This window comes from Myotis nattereri (assembly GCF_964212035.1).
Source record: "Myotis nattereri genome assembly, chromosome: 2".
Taxonomy (NCBI): domain Eukaryota; kingdom Metazoa; phylum Chordata; class Mammalia; order Chiroptera; family Vespertilionidae; genus Myotis; species Myotis nattereri.
Window position 1 is genome coordinate 103253515 of NC_138076.1, and position 18522 is coordinate 103272036.

At 44.4% G+C, this 18522-nt stretch overlaps 1 pseudogene across 1 annotated transcript; it reads left to right on the plus strand.

Moving 5' to 3' along the window:
- Positions 1–3534: 3534 nt before the first annotated feature.
- On the plus strand, positions 3535–5560 carry LOC308514391 (dymeclin-like; annotated as a pseudogene). Its single transcript has one exon. The product of its transcript is annotated as a dymeclin-like (transcript).
- Positions 5561–18522: the final 12962 nt, after the last annotated feature.

An 18522-nucleotide genomic window follows, 5' to 3' on the forward strand; every position in this document is an offset into this window, starting at 1 on the left:
TCAGTGAGCACCAAAGCCCTACTAAAACAAGTCTTGCCCCAGAAGGGTGTCTCCAGCACAGAAGTTCTCCCACTATAGACACAGTTGATTCTCAGCCAATTGGCCTGGAGATCAATTCCTCCCAGTGATACCTACAACAATCAAGGTTTAACTACAACAAGACTGTGCACAAAGCCCACAAAGATGTGCACCAAGAGTGTTCACCTCAGGTAATTGGGGAGGCTGAGCCTCTGGGCCTTAGAGGACACCTAGCACACAAAGCCACTCTATCAACACAGAGAAGCATAAAAAAATGCGGAGATAAAGAAACAGGTCACAAATGACAGAAATGGAGGAAAGCAAATTACTGGATATAGAGTTCAAAACCACGGTTATAAGGATTTTCAAGAATTTTCTAGAAACCGCTGATGAATTTAGTGAGACCCTTCATAAATCTAGTGAGACCTCAAGGATATGAAAAAGGACCAACTAGAAATTAAGCATAAACTGACTGAAATAAAGAATATTACACAGAGTTCAAACAGCAGACTAGAGGATTGCAAGAATCAAGTCAAAGATTTGAAATACGAAGAAGCAAAAAACACCCAACCAGAAAAACAAAAAGAAAAAAGAATCCAAAAATATAGAGATAGCGTAAGGAGCCTCTGGGACAACTTCATGCGTACCAACATCTGAATTATAGGGGTGCCAGAAGAAGAGAGAGTGCAAGATATTGAAAACCTATTTGAAGAAATAATGACAGAAAACTTCCCCTACCTGGTAAAAGAAATAGACTTACAAGTTCAGGAAGCGCAGAGAACCCTGAACAAAAGGAATCCAAAGAGGACCACACCAAGACACATCATAATTAAAATGCCAAGAGCAAAAGACAAAGAGAGAATCATAAAAGCAGCAAGAGAAAAACAGTCAGTTACCTACAAGGGAGTACCCCTATGACTGTCAGCTGATTTCTAAACAGAAACTATGCAGGACAGAAGGGAGTGGCAAGAAATATTCAAAGTGATGAATAGCAAGGACCTACAACCAAGATTACTTTACCCAGCAAAGCTATCATTCAGAATTGAAGGTCAGGTAAAGAGCTTCAAAGATAAGAAAAAGCTCAAGGAGTTCATCACCACCAAACCAGTATTATATGAAACTAGAGGCCTGGTGCACAAAAATTTGTGCACTTGGGGGGCGGGGGTCCCTCAGCCCGGCCTGTGCCCTCTCGTAGTCTGACCCCGTGGGAGATAATGACCTGCTGGCTTAGGCCTGCTCCTGGGTTGCAGAGGGCAGGCCCAATCCCTAGGTGCAGCCCCTGGTCGGGCTCAGAGCAGGGCTCATTGGGGATTTGGGGCACCACCCCCTGTCATGCACAAAGCAGGGTGGATCGGGAGGTTGTGATACCACCTTCAGTCATGCTCAGGGTAGGGACAATTGGGGGGGTTGGGCTCCGTTCCCTGTCATTCACAGAGCAGGGCCCATCAGGGGGTTGGGGAGCTCCCCCCATCACTCACAGAGTAGGGCTGATAGGGGAGTTGGGGCACCGCCCCCTGTCACACTCAGGGCAGGGCCAATGGGGAGGTTATGGCTCTACCCCATCACACATAGAGCGGGGCCCGTCGTGGGGGGGTTTGGGGCGCCGCACCCTGTCACACACAGAGCCACAGGGCGATCAGGGGTTTTGGGCGCTGCCCCCTGTCATGCTGATCCCGGTGCCGGGAGGCCTCGCGGCTCCGCTGATACCGGTGATTGGAGGCATATTACCCTTTTATTATATAGGATAGAGGCCTGGTGCACGGGTGGGGGCTGGCTGGTTTGCCCTGAAGGGTGTCCTGGATCAGGGTGGGGGTCCCCACTGGGGTGCCTGGTCAGCCTGGGTGAGGGGCTGAGGGCTGTCTTCAGGCTGGCGGGTGACTGAAGCTCCCAACCGCTCCTTTTTTTCTTTTTTTTAATTCTGGGCTAGCTTTAGCTTTGAGGCTTGGCTGCTGAAAGCAGGTTTCTGGGGTTTTGTTTAGCTTCTATATTTGTAACAATGTTTCAAACTGCAAGCTCAGAGGCCGGCAGTGGCAGGCAGGGAACTTTGGAGTCCTCCGTCACTGAAGCAAGCAAGCCTCATGTTCGCATCAAGCTGCCTGGCTGCCGGCCGCCATCTTGGCTGGCAGTTAATTTGCATATCACCCTGATTAGCCAATGGGAAGGGTAGCGGAGGTACGGCTAATTACTATGTTTCTCTTTTATTTGATAGGATGCTGAACGGTATCCTTTAAGAAGAGGAAGAAGAAGAAAAAGGTAAAGATACCAATTATGAACAACAAATACACATCTATCAACAAGTGAATCTAAAAATCAAGTGAATAAATAATCTGATGAACAGAATAAACTGGTTTATATAATAGAATCAGGGGCATAGAAAGGGAGTGGACTGACTATTCTTGGGGGGGAAAGAGGTGTGTGGGGTTTGGGAAGAGACTAGACAAAAATCGTACACCTATGGATGAGGACAGTGTGAGGTGGGTTGGGAACCGGGTGGAGGGGAGCTATGGGGGGAAAAAAGAGGAACAACTGTAATAATCTGAACAATAAAGATTTAATTTTTTAAAAAAAGGCTGCCAGAGAGAGACAGAATGTTACCTAGAAGGGATCTCCCATTAGACCAGGGGTCCTCAAAGTACTGCCCACGGGCCACAGGGAAATACTAATATTGTATTTGTTCCTGTTTTGTTTTTTTACTTCAAAATAAGGTATGTGCAGTGTGCATAGGAATTTGTTCATAGTTTTTTTTTAAACTATAGTCCGGCCCTCCAACGGTCTGAGGGACAGTGAACTGGCCCCCCGTTTAAAAAGTTTGAGGACCCCTGAGACTATCAACCTATTTTTCAACAGAAACACATCAGGCCAAAAGGGAATGGAATGAAGTATACAAAGTGATGTAAAGCAAGGGATTGAATCCAAGAATACTCTATCCAGCAAGGTTATCATTCAAAATTGAAGGTGAAACCAGAAAATTTACAGTAAAAAAAAGCTAAGGGAGTTTATTTCCACCAAGCCAGTAATGCAAGACATGCTAAAGGAACTGCTGTAAAAAGGTGAAATAGAATGGGAAGAAGGAGCACAGTCATAAAGAATAAAAATGGCAAAAAACAAGTACCTATCAATAATAACCTTAAACCTAAATGGATTAAGTGCTCCAATAAAGAGACAGGGTAGCTGAATGGATAAGAAAACATGACCCATATTTATGATGTCTACAAGAGACCAACCTCAGAAAAAAGGACTCACACAGATTGAAAGTGAAGGGTTGGAAAAATATTTTCAGGCAAAAAAAAAAAAAAAAGTGGTTGCAATACTTATATCTGACAAAATAGACCTCAATGTGAAGGCCATAAAAAGAGATAAGGGACTGACGCGGCCGTGGTGGGAGCTGAGCCAGAGCCAGACTTGCAGAGATGTGGAAATATGGAGGCCTCTGCCACTCTCTTGTCCCTGAGTTGGAAGCAGATCTCCCTGCCGGCTGAGACAGGTTGTCTTGTGGAAATGAAGGTTTAAGGACAAGTTGTCTACCAGATTAGAAGATGGGATCAAACAGCAGCAGAATTGGTGATCTTCTTAAAAATGAGTACTTAAAAAAGTTATCAGGCACAGAATCTGTCTCTGAGAATGACCCGTTCTGGAATCAGCTTCTCTCATTTTCTTTCCCTGCACCAACCAGCAGTACTGATTGAAGCTCTTGGAGGAGGCAACTATTTCAGTCTGCAGGTCTTTAGTTGAAAACAATCCTCAAACAGGAGACCTTGGTGCATTGATTAAGGTCTTCCTTTCTAGAACCAAAGAACTAAAACTTTCAGCAGAATGTCGGAATCACATCTTCATTTGGCAGACAGACAATGCTTTGTTTATTATTTGTTATTTGCTGAAAGTGTTCATCTGTGAGATGTCAGAAGAGGAATGACAACTTCATTTTACTTATGAAGAAAAATCTGGCAGTTACAGTTCTGACTCAGAAGATCTTTTGGAAGAATTAGGCTGCTGTTTGATGCAGTTAATCACTATTATTCCACTCATAGACCTTACATATGAAATATCAGTGGAAGCTTTATCAACAATGGTTGTTTTCCTTTCCTGCCAACTATATCACAAGGAAGTTTTGCGACAGAGCATTAGTCACAAGTATTTGATGCGAGGTCGATGTCTTCCATACACCAGCAAACTTGTGAAAACTTTATTGTATAACTTCATCAGACAAGAAAAGCCACCTCCTGCAGGCGCTCATGTTTTCCCTCAGCAGTCAGATGGGGGAGGACTGCTGTATGGACTTGCATCAGGTGTAGCAACTGGACTCTGGACTGTCTTCACCCTGGGTGGCGTGGGAAGCAAAGCGGCCAACACGGTGGCACTTTCTTCCCCACTTGCCAACCAGTCTCCTGCTCCTGCTGGTGCTGGCCAACCTGACAGATGCTGCAGAAGCCCCAAACCCCTACAGACAGGCCATCATATCCTTCAAGAACACACAAGATAACAGTCCTTTCCCCTCGTCAATTCCACATGCTTTCCAGATTAATTTTAACAGTTTGTACACGACTCTCTGTGAGCAGCAGACGTCTGATCAGGCAACTCTCCTATTGTATACATTGCTTCATCAGAGTAGTAATATTAGAACGTACATGTCGGCTCGCACAGATATGTAAAATCTTGTTTTACCAATTCTTGAGATTCTGTATCGTGTTGAAGAAAAAAAACTCACACCATGTTTATATGGCACTTATAATATTGTTTATCCTTACAGAAGATGATGGCTTCAATAGGTCCATTCACGAAGTGATATTAAAAAATATTACTTGGTATTCAGTACGGGTTTTAACAGAAATTTCACTGGGGAGTCTCCTAATACTGGTCGTAATAAGAACCATTCAGTACAACATGACAAGGACAGGAGACAAGTACCTTCACACAAATTGTTTGGCAGCTTTAGCAAATATGTCAGCCCAGTTCTGTTCTCTCCATCAGTATGCTGCCCAGAGGATCATCAGTTTGTTTTCCCTGCTGTCTAAAAAAACACAACAAAGTTCTGGAACAAGCTACACAGTCCTTGAGAGGTTTGCTAAGTTCCAATGATGTTCCTCTACCAGATTATGCACAAGACCTAAATGTCATCGAGGAAGTGATTCGAATGATGTTAGAGGTCATCAATTCCTGCCTGGCAACTTCTCTTCACCACAACCCAAACGTGGTGTATGCACTGCTTTACAAATGAGATCTCTTTGAGCAATTCCAAACTCATCCTTCATTTCAGAATATAATGCAAAATATTGATCTGATGATCACCTTCTTCAGCTCCAGGTTGCTACAGGCTGGAGCTGAGCTCTCGGTGGAATGGGTCCTGGAAATCATCAAGCAAGGAATTGTTGCTCTTTCGAAAGACAGGCTGAAGAAGTTTCAGGAATTGAAATTCAAGTATGTGGAAGAGGAGCAGCCCGAGGAGTTCTTCATCCCCTATGTCTGGTCCCTGGTGTACAACTCTGTCCCCAGCCTGTACTGGAGCCCGCAGGACATCCAGCTGTTCACGATGGTCTCTGACTGAGGGCAGCCCCACCTGCCCTGCCACCAAGCACCTTCTTGTTTTTTCTTTCTGGCGAACAGACCAGGGAGATGGCCTGGTGTCTTCTGTTAGGATCAGGAAACAGGCGTGTTTCCCTTGCACACTCGGATGTGGAGCATCGGTGCCAGTTGTTAATAGATCACTTGGCTTCGATTATAGTACAAAAGCGGGGGGAGGGGCACAACAATAATAAATATCCAACCTGCTGTCAATGAAAAAAAAAAGATAAGGAAGGCCACTTCATAATACTAAGGGGAGCAATTAAACAAGAAGATATAACTCTGGTAAACATATATGCACCAAATACAGGAGCACACAAATACATAAAAAAAAACTTCTGGAAGGTATCAAGGAAGAGATCAACAGCAATACAATCATAGCAGTGGACTTTAATACCTCATTGACACCACTGGATAAATCCTCTAGACAAAAAAATCAGCAAAGAAACAGCAATCCTAAACAACCCACTAGATCTGATAGAATTAATTTTTTAAAAAATGTATTTTATTGGTTTTTTACAGAGAGGGAGGGAGAGGGATAAAGAGCTAGAAACATCGATGAGAGAGAAACACCAATCAACTGCCTCCTGCACACTGCCTACTGGAGATGTGCCCAAAACCAAGGTATATGCCCTTGAGTGGAATCGAACCTGGGACCCTTCAGTCTGCAGGCCAATGCTTTAAACACTGAGCCAAACCAGCCAGGGCCAACAGAATTAATTGACATCTTCAGGACATTTCACCCCAAAGCTACAGAATACACATTTTTCTCAAGTTCACATGGGACATTTTCAAAGACAGACCACATGGTAGGACACAGACTAAGTCTCTACAAATTCAAGAAGGTAGAAATCATCTTTTCAGATTACAGTGGCATAAAATTAGAAATCCACTACAATAAAAACAATCAAACACATGTAGGCTAAATAGCATGCTATTAAACAATGAACGGATTATCAAATAGATCAAAGAAGAAATAAAGAACATTCTGGAAACAAATAAAAATGAAAACACAACAATTCAAAATGTGTGGGACACAATGAAAGCACGCCTGAGAGGGAAGTTCACACTAGCACTACAGGCCTACTTCAAAAAAACAAGAAAAACTGGTAATAAGTTATCTAACCCTACAACTTAAAGAACTAGAAAGAGAGCAACAAGAAAAGCCCAGGGTAAGTAGAATGAAGGGTATAATAATGATCAGAACAGAAATAAATGACATAGAGACAAAAACAAAACAAACAAACGAACAAAACAAAACACCAAAAAAAACCAAACCCACCCCAAAAATCCCCACAGAAAAACAATACAAAAGATCAATAGAATCAAGAGCTGGCTCTTTAAAAGGATAAACAAGATTGATGAATCTCTAATCAGGCTCATCAAGAAACAAAGAGAGAGGACCCAAATAAACAAAATCAGAAATGAAAGAGGTGAAGTCACAAATGACACCACAGAAATACAAAGGGTGTTAAAAAGACACCGAAACAGACTTCTTTTAGTCTTTATTGTAACTTTGTACTATCTTTAAAAAACTAGAACCTTGGAAGAATTTTCAAAGAATTAATGCATCATTATATATGAATCTAAATGAGGAACATTAACATTGAAGTGCTAAATGAGAGAAAATTTTCAAATGGGCTGAAAATGTCCATTTCTAGAACATATTCACATATGTGCAATATTAATATGTATCATGTTTACATGCATACATATACATATACATAGAATTGTACTGAAGCATCCTATCTAATAATAGAGAAATATGGTAATTAGCCGTACCTCCGCTACACTTCCCATTGGCTAATCAGGGCGATATGCAAATTAACTGCCAGCCAAGATGGCCATTAACGCCAACAAAGATGGCGGTTAATTTGCATACATAGCCGCAATGCTGGGAGGCCAAAGTGCCGGGGTCCAACCCCAGCAGGTCCAGGGGTTCCCAAAGGCGTAGACGGAGTCAGCGAAGAAAGAATGACAGGGAGACAGCGTTCAGTTGATCAGCAGCCTAGCCAGGATCTCCAGCCAAGTTCTGGTCTCGATCTCCAGAGAGGTTCTGCTGTTTATTGTCTTGTTACATCCGTATTTATACCAGCTGATTTTAATCCTGTCAATTTCTATTACAAAGGTTAGGGCATTTCTTATCTCCATTCCAGGGAGTAAAGATTAGGTAGCTTACGCATGATTGTTTGTAGTTAAAGTGATTAATTACCCGCCTGGCACTTAGTTAAGGAGTTTCATCCCCTCCCTAACTTCAGGGAAAAATTCCTACCTGGGGAAACAACCTTTCTCGGAGAGGTGACCTTGGTTAAAACACACAGCGCTAAGGGGAGCAAACATATTAAGAACAGTATGCTATATACGCCAGGTCCCTTGAAACATATGCTGTGCAGATGTTTCTTTCCTGCAGCGACTGTGTCAAGCAGCAAGGATGGACCGGCTTCCGGTACCAAAGGGATCAGAAACCCAGGCAGCAGGCAAGAGGTGGGGGGCAGGCAAAGGCAGCCGGTGATCAGTGATTGCATTGTGGATTGGAGGCAGAGAGAGCCGCTGGCCTGCTTCCCTGTGATCGCCATGGTGATCGGGAGCAGAGAGAGCCCTGGCGCAGGCCAGCCGGCACCCTGGGACCCCCGGGGCCGGGGGTGCTGACTGGCCTGCTACCCAGTGATCAACATGGCGATTGGGGGCAGAGAGAGCCCCGGTGCGGCTGGCCTGCTTCCCCGTGATCACCACGGCGATCTGAGGCAGAGAGAGCCCTGCCACAGGCCAGCAGGCACCCCTGGACTCCCCGGGGCTGTGGGTGCCAGCTGGCCTGCTACCCAGTGATCGCCATGGCGATCGGGGGCAGAGAGAGCCCCGGTGCCGGCTGTCCTGCTTCCCTGTGATAGCCATGGCGATTGGAGGCAGAGAGAGCCGCTGCGCAGGCCAGCCAGCACCCCTGACCCCGTGGGTGCTGGCTGGCTTGCTACCCCGTGATTGCCGTGGAAAAAAGACCTTCAAGGCCTGTCCAAGGAAGGTTTGCATTTAAAACTAAGTGGGGTGGTCTGGAACTGCGTGGCACTGACAACCCGGGCAGTCTCTGCGTCAGTGGCACATCTGTGGCTTGAAGTGTGGGGGGTGAGGGCCATGCAAGCCAGAGGCTTTGGCTGCAATGGTCAGATAATTTCAGCTCCAAGGCAGGCGCAATCAGGGAAGCCATGGGGACCTTCACAAAAAAAGAGAAGGCTGAAGAGGAAGGATACGTCCCAGAGCGGATTAAAGAACAGCTGAAAGCCTTGAAGAAACAACATGAAGAAGAGATCATTCATCATAAAAAGGAGATTGAGCGTCTGCAGAAAGAAATTGAGCAGCACAAGCAGAACATCAATAAACTGAAAGATCATGATACTGCAGCAGTGTCAGGGTGAGGGGACAGCCATATTTGTCAGTGCGCCCGAGCTGTCAACAACAAAAAGTGTGCGGGAGCTGGGCAGGTGCACAGACAGGCACACAGACCCCAGGGCCACCTCGCCACCGCCTGGCCTCAGCCGCCACCGCTGCCGATGCCCTCTCATGGGGCCTGCGCCCTGCAGCGAGAGGCGGGGGGGTGGGGGGTGGGGGTGGGGATGTCTTACAAACCAAACTTGACCATGCACATGCCCGCCACCTCCATCAAGGCCTCTGAGTGACTAGGACCACCATCTCTAACACTCAGGGAACAGAGAAAAGCCAGGTGCCCCAGAGCAAATATGCTGAGCCGCTGGTCATCATCGAAGAACTAGGGAAGGAGATTTGACTCACATAAGCGGGCAGCAAGAGCGCGATGGAGAGACTGAAACGAGGCATCATCCACACGACAGGGCTGGTTCGGGAGTGCTTGGACAAGATGGAGCGGAACACCAGGTCTACTAGCCCCTAAGTCAGTGTGAAAGGCTTTCCCTCTTCTTCCAAGAAGCGACAGCTCATGCTTGCACCCCGTTCAGATGAAACTTGGTTTCAAAATGGTAACAGCTTGGTTTCTCCTCCCCGTTCCCCTCCCGTGGTTCATCAGGCTCTGAACCTCCCCTCGCTGAGATGGAGAAGAGATTTTTGCAGTTATTAGATTTACATATTAGTTAGGAACTACCCAGGGCATTTTGTGTGTTTTTTTTAATCATTGATTTACATGATGCATGTCAGTTACCTATCACAGCAAACTGTAGTTGGCCTCCCAGATATGTGTTTCTCTTCTGGATACATTTCTGTTACTCACATGGTTCTTTATGTTTCTCTTCTGAGCAGATCCAACTCTGAGGGTTTGTTTCAGTGAGTCCTGAGGCAGCGCTTTAGTAGCCAGTGCCCATTCACCACACAGTATAAATTCTTTTCAATGTAACTTTTTTTTTTTTGCTTAAGCATTTGCATGACTATTAGTATGTTGAAGTCAATCTTTAAAATGCACAAGTTATAAATACAGAAGAGCAATTTATTGAACCTCGCCTGACAAGGACACCTGAAATTTTCCCTAAGGATGTATGTACATTTCAGTTCCACCTTTCCCATCAGTGGATCCAAACATCTGGAAGACAGTGACTAATAGTGTTTGCATCTTTGTATGTATTTATTACTTGATGTAATAAAGCTTATTTTCATTAACAACAAAAAAAAGAAACTGAAAGATGATGCTGATGCTTAAGTGCACACAGTTCCCCATAGAATGGCTACATACTGTCCACTTCTATGAAGACATAGTTCTGGTAACTAATATCTATCTGTGCTGCCAACAGATTATAATAAATTGTGATCAGTGGGGAAAAAAACCCAAAAAACCAAGTGGGGTGACATCGGAATTACCGAAGCGGACCCCCAACCCCTTCACCTGCCCAGACGCCTAGGGTCCCTTTATAGCTGTGCTGAGCCCAGTGCCCCCCAGCGGCCTGGACACCAGACCTGACTACCTTTCTGGTTTTTCCCAAACATCTGAAATTCGCATTAGTTGCCAACTTAAGAAATTGGAGCATTCACGTAAAATCAGGATTCCCCACTTCTTTCCAAAGTGGCTGATTGGGCTATCAACCAAGGGTGGTCAGTGTCACTTCAACCCTAAGAGGAACCCCCAGCTTGGGGGTGTGGTGAGGAGGAAGCTATCTGTGCAGACAGTTCAGTTGTGTAAACTCCCACTGACAGTAGCACAGCCCAACAGTGTGGCCATTCAACTGCGAGGCAGCACAGCCATGAAAGAGTCCAGCTGTTAAACAAGGCCCCACTCCAGCTTTCAGGGGGCTTCACCTACTCCAACCCACTGCACCCCACTCTGCCCCAGTGAGACAGCTTCAGTGTTTCAGCTCCAGCAAACAGAACACGTCCTAGTGGAAAGGGAAAGTGTATCCATGGGCAGTGTTGCTCAATGGATAGAGCCTCTGCCTGAGGACTGAAGGGCCCAGAGTTCAATTCCTGGTCAGGGCACATGCCTGAGTTATGTGTTTGATCCCCAATGTGGGGTGTGAAGGAGGCAGTCAGTCAATGATTCTCTCTCATCATTGATGTTTCTATCTCCCTCTCTCTCTGAAATCAATCTATACTAATAAAAGGGTAATGTGCTAATTAGAACAAACAACTTCCAGACAACTTTCTGGATGTCCTTTTGGACAAAGCCATGGTGGTGGGGCCGAGGCAGAGGTGGTTAGGGGCGATCAGGCTGGCAGGGGAGAGCAGTTAGGGGGATCAAGCTGGCAGGGGAGAGCAGTTAGGACAATCAGGCTGGCAGGGGAGAGCAGTTAGGGAGATCAGGTTGGCAGGCAGGTGAGCAGTTAGGAGCCAGTGGTCCCGGATTGCAAGAGGGATGTCCGGCTGCCAGTTAGGGGGATCCCAGAGATCGGGCCCAAACCAGCAGTCGGACATCCCCCAAGGGTTCCCCGATTAGAGAGGGTGCAGGCTGGGCTGAGGGAACCCCAGCACCCGTGCACAAATTTTGTGCACCGGGCCACGAGTCTATATAGATAAAAAACCAGCGACTGGAACCCCAGAACCACCAGAACAACCAGTTGCTATAACACCCACTGTGGTCAGCCAACCTGCCCAATCAGGGGCAGGGCTGGCTGGCCAACCTCCCACGGCTCCTCCCCCGAGCTGGCCTGGCCACAATCGGCATCCATTGAGGCAGGCAGGCCAGACTCCACCAGTGCATGAATTCGTGCACTGGGCTTCTAGTTTTTAATAATAAAGAATTAGACACTACCTAAATGCCCTTAGTTAAGAAACTGGTTTATTAAATAATGGTGATAAGATTAACTTGAAATGCAGGCATATAGTGCAGGGGTCCAGTGTAAATCAAAGATGGGTGGAACATAGGCAGGGGCAGACATGGCAGTTTGAGCAAGCCTAATCAAAGGAACCAACCACGCAGAAATAATAAAATGTTTCTGGACTCAAAGTGGGAGGCATGAGAAAACAAGGGAGGGCCTGCAGCAACAAAGTGTATAAACACATAGAAACAGAGAAAGTTCAGCATAGAAACAGAGAAATTTCAGCATAGGAACAAAGAAAGAATACATAGAAGCAGGGAAAGTTCAGGTCTGTTGCTGGGTAAGAACACTTGGGAAATCAATTAGGTGAGAACATGGATAGACATAGAGCAGGTTTGTAGCAAATATATACCCCTAGAGTACAAGGCTCCACAGGCAGCCCATTATTGGGCCCCACTCCCTGTGTGGGGAGTCTGAATCTGCTTGTAATAAATTTTCCACACTTTTGCTTAAATCTTCTGGTCCAAGGAACTCATTCTTTGGTGTCATGAGACACAACCCTGGGAAAAAACCTGGGCTCATGGTTCAGTTATTACCTTTGATGGCTCAGTCTGAGAATCAATCTCTCTCCATCAAATGGTGAGCCTATTGACCCTATCACTTCTTTTTATGTTTCCTTTGTTATTTTGGAAGCCTTGTTGGGTGTCTGTCAGCCACAAATCAGGTTGCTGTCTCCAAGGGGAACTTTTCTTTTTCAATTTCCAAATGCAGTCTAAGGCTTTTGTGCCATTTAAAAGCAGGCTTGGGTTAGCCAGTTAAAAACTATTAGGGTGGCTGCCACATAAAGAGGCTCCCATGGAAGGATGAACTGGCTTTTGGACCGGATTAGAAAGCAGTAGGCTTCCTGCCAGTTGCAAGACCAAGTCTGACCAATGACTAAATGAGTGCTTGGATCCTTACGCAGGCTCCGAAGATCAAAGAGGCAAATTCCTCCCTCTGGTTTGAGAATCTCAAATGTTCTTATGAGTAATGACCTCGCAGAGATGTCTGGGGTTAATCCCTAAGACGTGCAGGGGCCTCATAGGGACTAGAGAATACAACCGTGATTAAATTCTGACCTGTCCAGGGAGTGCACAAAAGAGCTGGTCACTCAGTGCTCCGAGTCCTCATGGTTGTTTTAGACAGCTTGGGAAAGAAACTGAGACACGTAAAAGGAGGAAATGACCAGAGGTTTCACTGCCTCTGGGAGTTCCCTTCATAAATAGCATACTTGGACACACTACATACAGCCCAACCCCGGCCTGTTCCCTTGTTAGGATTTCTATTGCCAAAGATCTGCTCAAACTTTCATGCCTTTTTCCTCCTCCTGCCCAAGGTTGGGGGTGAGGGAATGCTAAATTCTTCAGATCCTGGCCCAGGATGGTTGATCTGTCATTCTTTTTTTTTTTTTAATTAAATCTTTATTGTTCAGATTATTACATTTCTTCCTCTTTTTTCCCCCCCATAACTCCCCTCCACCCTGTTCCCACCAAACCCTCCACCCTCACTTCCCACCCACTGTCCTCATCCATAGGTGCACGATTTTTGTCTAGTCTCTTCCCGCCTCTCCCACACCCCTTCCCCCACCAAGAATAGTCAGTCCATTCCCTTTCTATCCCTGATTCTCTTATAATCACCAGTTCATTCTGTTCATCAGATTATTTATTCACTTTATTCTTAGATTCACTTGTTGATAGATGCATATTTGTTGTTCATAATTTGTATCTTTACCTTTTTCTTCTTCTTCCTCTTCTTAAAGGATACCTTTCAGCATTTCATATAATACTGGTTTGGTGGTGATGAACTCCTTTAGCTTTTCCTTATCTGTGAAGCTCTTTATCTGACCTTCAATTCTGAATGATAGCTTTGCTGGATAAAGTAATCTTGGTTGTAGGTTCTTGGTATTCATCACTTTGAATATTTCTTGCCACTCCCTTCTGACCTGCAAAGTTTCTGTTGAGAAATCCGATGACAGTCCTATGCATATTCCCTTGTAGGTAACTGACTTTCTTTCTCTTGCTGCTTTTAAGATTCTCTCTTTGTCTTTTGCTCTTGGCATTTTAATTATGATGTGTCTTGGTGTGGTCCTCTTTGGATTCCTCTTGTTTGGGGTTCTCTGCACTTCCTGGACTTGTAAGTCTATTTCTTTCACCAGGTAGGGGAAGTTTTCTGTCATTATTTCTTCAAATAGGTTTTCAATATCTTGCTCTCTCTCATCCTCTGGCACCCCTATAATTCTGATGTTGGTATGGTTGAAGTTGTCCCAGAGGCTCCTTACACTATCTTCGTATTTTTGGATTCTTTTTTCATTTTGCTTTTCTGGTTGGGTGTTTTTTGCTTCTTCGCATTTCAAACTTTGACTTGATTCTTGCCCTCCTCTGGTCTGCTCTTGGGAGTCTGTATAATATTCTTTATTTCAGTCAGTGTATGCTTAATTTCTAGTTGGTTCTTTATCACAACACCGAGGGTCTCATTAGATATCTTGAGGATCTCACTACATCCATCAGCAGTTTATAGAAAATTATTGAAAGACCTTAAAAGTGTGGTTTTGAGCTCTATATCTTCCATTTCTGACATTTGCCTCCTGTTTCTTTGTCTCCGCATTTTTTTGTGTTTTTTTGGTGCACCCCCTAGTAATCTTTATGCGCAGTCTTGTTGTAGTTAAGCCTTGATTGTTGTAGGTAATACTAGGCGGGATTTGCCCTCAGGCCAAGTGGCTGTGAGAATCAGCTGTGTCTACAGTGAGAGAACTTCTGTCCTCTAGGGAGGTGCTAATCTAGCCTTTGCCTGAGGCTATTGGCAAATGGCTCTGTGCAGGGCTTGGGCGGAGCGGGTCCCAGGGGATCTACAGGGCAGGTGAGTGAGCAGTTATGGCTGCTCTCAGTCCTGTACCCAGGGGTTCTGCCTCTCAGAGTCCCAGCAACCGCTGCAGACCTTGGAGAGAAAGCTGCCTTCAAGTTCCGACCGAAGCCAGACAGTCCCACTTCTCCCATTTGAGTCTGGGTCCCTAGAGACTCTTCTGGATCTGGAGCTCAGAGTCTGAGACTCCCTCCCAATTGAAATAGACAACAACGCCCTCAGCTACCAGCCACTCGGCATGCACTCCACACCTTAGTATTTGACTTCAGCACTGCGCCTCCTCTGAGTCTCGGTATGCTGTTCTCTTTCTTTCTAGTTGTAGAACTTCCACTCAGCCAGCCTTCCTGTGGTTCTGGGTGATGTCCGTTCCATCTTTTAGTTGTATTTTTGAAGTGGTTGTTTGAGGCAGTAAACTCCGGCGTTAACCTATGCCGCCATCTTGGTTTCTCTCCTCCTACTTTCTCGATCTGTCATCCTTGATGTCCGCTACTACAGTTAGGTCCAGCCATGTGTGAATGGAGGATTCCTTCATCTCCTCAATGCCTCCTTGGACCTGACCCCCACAGACCTGATTTCTTCCAGCTCCTTGCAATGGCCTTGTGGGGATAAGAAGGGATTTGGGCCTTCAATAGAATGTTATTGGATCCAAGGAGGGAATGCCCTTGCCTGAGGGGCATAGCTTGACCTGGTGTTCACACAACACCATGTGCTAGTGAGCATTTAAAGTAGGATGGAGAGGTAGGTCAGGGCATTTTCCACACATTAGGGCATTAGATCACCAGAAAGAATGGAGGAGGACTGCAGGGTTTGAATTTACAACAATGCTTAAGGCCCTTCAGCACTTTCTACAGTGCTCCCTGTGGTTCTTAGGACCTTTGAAATACAAGTACCTGTTTCAAAATTCTAGTCTGGCCATCTTTAAAGGCACAAGTTCTTAGGAAATACTTAGCCACGTGTGCAAATCAAATTAACTCATTTCAGTTTTGATTGCTAGATCGCCTGCTTTTATCTTTATTGCTAAAAGTCTGTAAAGTGGATTTAGAGCTGTTATAATGTCTTTTGCTTTGTTGAGAATGTACTTTGAAACTAAGTATGTTTAAAATAGGTTCATAAAGGTCAATCTAAGAAATGCTGGTTATTTGCTTTCCTGGTTATTGAGGTTTGATGAGACTTCTAGAAATTATTAATTGGAGATTATGTAATTTTGGTAATAAAAACATGGTACATAGAGATGCATTTTAAAAACTAATTATTTCTAAAAATTGTAAAAAGGTTTATAAGGAAAAATGTTAAAGGAAATTAAAATAAAGCCAAACTATGTGGGCAATTTGCAGCCAATTTGTAACTAACAAACCATTATTTCCCTCAGCCATGGACAGACAGCAAATGGTTAAAAATAAAAACCTCCCAACAGAAAGGGAGGGCGGAAGGCAAAAGGGAAAAAAGCTCTTTTACTCCCTAGGCAGAGAGGCTGGTAGTCTCAAGGCTTGTCAAGGTCAAGTTGCCAGGTGTCTCATGATTTCTGAAAAGACTACAACAAAATAAGAGGGAATCTTAAGAATTGATATGTACCAGAGTATTCAACAGAGCAATTTTAGGAGGTTGTATAATGCCTTGGACCCCGACCCAGACTGCTTTTCGGATTGGCTGGAGGCCCATCTATACTTCATGAGCCAGATGTATAGTTTTACTTGCTTTGATTTTTCGATGGAGATACATACTTTTATTGCCTTAGTTGACTAGTTTTTCACAATACAGTCAAAGTCTCTCATATAAATTCAGTTGTGTGAGAAGACAAAATTCAGTTTTATGACTTTTGGTAAAAGTATTCCTAATTTTTGATCTTTGTTTTTCAAGTACAGGGAAACAAGGCAATTTATTAAAATATATATTTTTCTCCCTACTTAATCCCTCTGGATTTTGGCAATCCACAATAAATAAGTCATAGCAATGCATTTCTTTGCATGAGTTCAATAAGACCAGTTTCCAATAATAGTTTTATTAACCAAGACTTTTGCTGGGGTGTCATATCTGAGAGAGACATGCCTGAACTCCGGGTGTCACCAGAAGACTTAAAGCCAATGTGAGCACTTTGGAGAACAGCCTGATACCTCGCTTGGTCACATAGTTCATGGCAGTCTTTCCAGGTAAGAAAAGAAGGTTACTTTCCTGAGAGATGGCACAAAAAAGAACCTCAAGACATCTGTGAGGACTTCAACTTGAGGAATGCATCCCAAATCTTCAGGTATTAAAGGAAAGCCTGATGGCAGCTAGGAAGCTGACTTCTTTGCCCTGAGGGGATCATTAAAGCTCTATTATGAGAATCCACTAAAACAGGTTTTAAAAGAGCCTATACAGTCAATTACTGTTCTTGTATTCATGCAAACCTTCAGGCCAAATTAAAACTAGACTTAATACAATAAATAAGTTGGTCTTTAATAAAAATAAGGGTAATTTTAGGGAGAAAAATCATGTTTTAACAGACTCTATAGTACACAATAATGAGTTGATTCCAATTAATTGTTTAGAAGTTTTATCTTACACCTATGAATTGAACTGAATCCTAAGTTTGTCTAGTTTTCTTGGATGTTGATCTACAACTCTCCAAACTAATACTTGCTTTTCTCCCACCCTTATCCTTGGAATCATTGAACACTAAAACACTTTTCCTTTCACAGGACCACTTGTCATAATTCTTGTTGTTCAGTTTGTCTCCACCAGGTTACAAGCCCTACTCACACACAGGGAATATCACCTCTAAATACCATTGCCATCTCCTTCCATGCCCAGGCCTCATCATCCCTCTAACAGAGAACAAGGATTTTTTGGCTCTGAAAAAAAATGTCACCCCCTTTAATGTGGGATCTGTTTAGTCCTTTTCCAGTCTGTCAAAAAGAAAATTGTGTGTTTTATATATAATCTTTTGGTCAAATTAGTTTGACAAGCTTCCCAGGGTTTGAATTTTAAGAATCTAGACAGATTTGTAGGAATCGGCGCAAGTCTTAGTCATTACCAGAATTATAGGAAAACCTAGAATAAAGTACCCCTGCTCGAGAGGCATAGCATGCTTCTGATGCTTACACCTTCCTGGAGTTGAGGGCTTTTTCTTTCATGAGAAAAGCAAGTAGAGCAGAGAACTGGAAAGGCAGGGGGACAAAAGAGACTAAAATAAGCCCTCCAGCACTATTTGCAGTGCCCCTCTATGTTCCCAGGTAAATAATATACTAGACACCTGTATTATCTAGAAGATTACCTTACCAGTGGATGTAAAACTGTAGCCTTAACTAAAGTAGGGGGGAGTGGAAATATAAGTCCCTCATTGCTGAAAGACTAGGGAGACCAGAATGAAGAAGATAGATCTTTTGATAGCGAGGGTGTACATAGGATTAAGGCTGGAGCTGTTTGTATTCTCCCTGGAGCTCTGGGTAGTGGCCACCCCAGAGTTTTGGGTACTGGCTGAACTCTCCCAGCCCTCGGCCTAGAGTCACTTCCTTTTAAACTTCCAAACACATTAGAACCATCTCAGACACTTTCAATCAGGTATATGGCTTAGTACAGGCTTTCCCACTTCAAAAACATTAGAACCATCTCAGACACTTTCAATCAGGGACACGGGTTAGTACAGGCTTCCCCACACCTGGAGCAGGATGGGTGCTTGGTAAGAACACGGTGGTAAGTGGGCACAGTCCAGTAGGTCAGTTCTGTTAGTGGGCACATACTAACAGATTTTCTTGCCCTAGATCTTGCTGGTAAGTGTGACTAGGTCTGGCAGATCCTCTTTTGTAGTCGCACACAAAGAGGCATTCACCAGACATCTCTTATCTAGGAGGGAGAGAGGGAGGCA